Source organism: Ceratosolen solmsi, unplaced genomic scaffold (genome assembly GCF_000503995.2).
Source record: "Ceratosolen solmsi marchali unplaced genomic scaffold, CerSol_1.0 scaffold11, whole genome shotgun sequence".
Taxonomy (NCBI): Eukaryota; Metazoa; Arthropoda; class Insecta; order Hymenoptera; family Agaonidae; genus Ceratosolen; species Ceratosolen solmsi.
This window is the reverse complement of record NW_011948416.1, coordinates 6,722,799-6,723,512: the sequence shown is the minus strand read 5'-3', so window position 1 is coordinate 6,723,512 and position 714 is coordinate 6,722,799. Positions and strand designations below refer to the sequence as shown.

Genomic DNA, 714 nt, shown 5'->3' with positions numbered 1-714 from the left:
CGCGCGAGTCCGCACGCACCCGACGCTCGCCGATTCCTCGATGAGGTAACGCAACGATCTGGGGGGAAAAACAAGCGAGCACGGAGGCCGGGGCTCGCCTTTTTCGTACGCGAGCTTGGCACGAAGGAAGTGGGCGCGAGAGGAAGAAGACGGTGGCGGCGACGACGACGACGACGACGACAACGACGACGAAGAGGACCACCGCGGAGATACGGTTTACTGCGAGGGCTCGGGTATTTCAGGATAAATGCGGTGTAGCGCCCTTTGCCCTCCCACTGATTTGAGGCTGTTTTGTTCGTCCTGGTGTGGAAACAAACGTCAAGACTTCGATGTTCGTGATTATCGCTTTAGAGGCTTTCGGATGCTCCGAGTTTAGCGGCTTGTCGTGCATGCATTTTAGCCGCGACACGAGGCGTGGAGCTCAGCTGAATGCGACGAAAGTTGCTGGGATGACACAGAGGGGGTCGAGTCCAATGAACGAAAGATCCTGACAGATTCGCGGCTGAAAAATTTAACGCACGCGCAAAGGCCACGCAAAAGGACTCAAACAGGACCCACAGCTGTTTAGGAGACTTTGGTTGTGGTCGATTATGTGGATACATTCTTTTCTCGAAACACGCGAACGATTGACTGTTCGGAGTGTAAAATAAAATGCGCTTCTTATGCATTACTGTAGTTTGAATTATGATTATTATTGGTAGAGAACGGAATGCT

The 714-nt window shown here is 52.5% G+C and overlaps 1 protein-coding gene across 1 annotated transcript in view; it reads right to left on the bottom strand.

Annotated features, from left to right (window-relative positions):
• The window catches only part of LOC105359481 (uncharacterized), a 165,374-nt gene that overhangs the window by 27,317 nt on the left and 137,343 nt on the right, over nt 1–714 (bottom strand). The gene's annotated exons all lie outside the window — the stretch shown is intronic.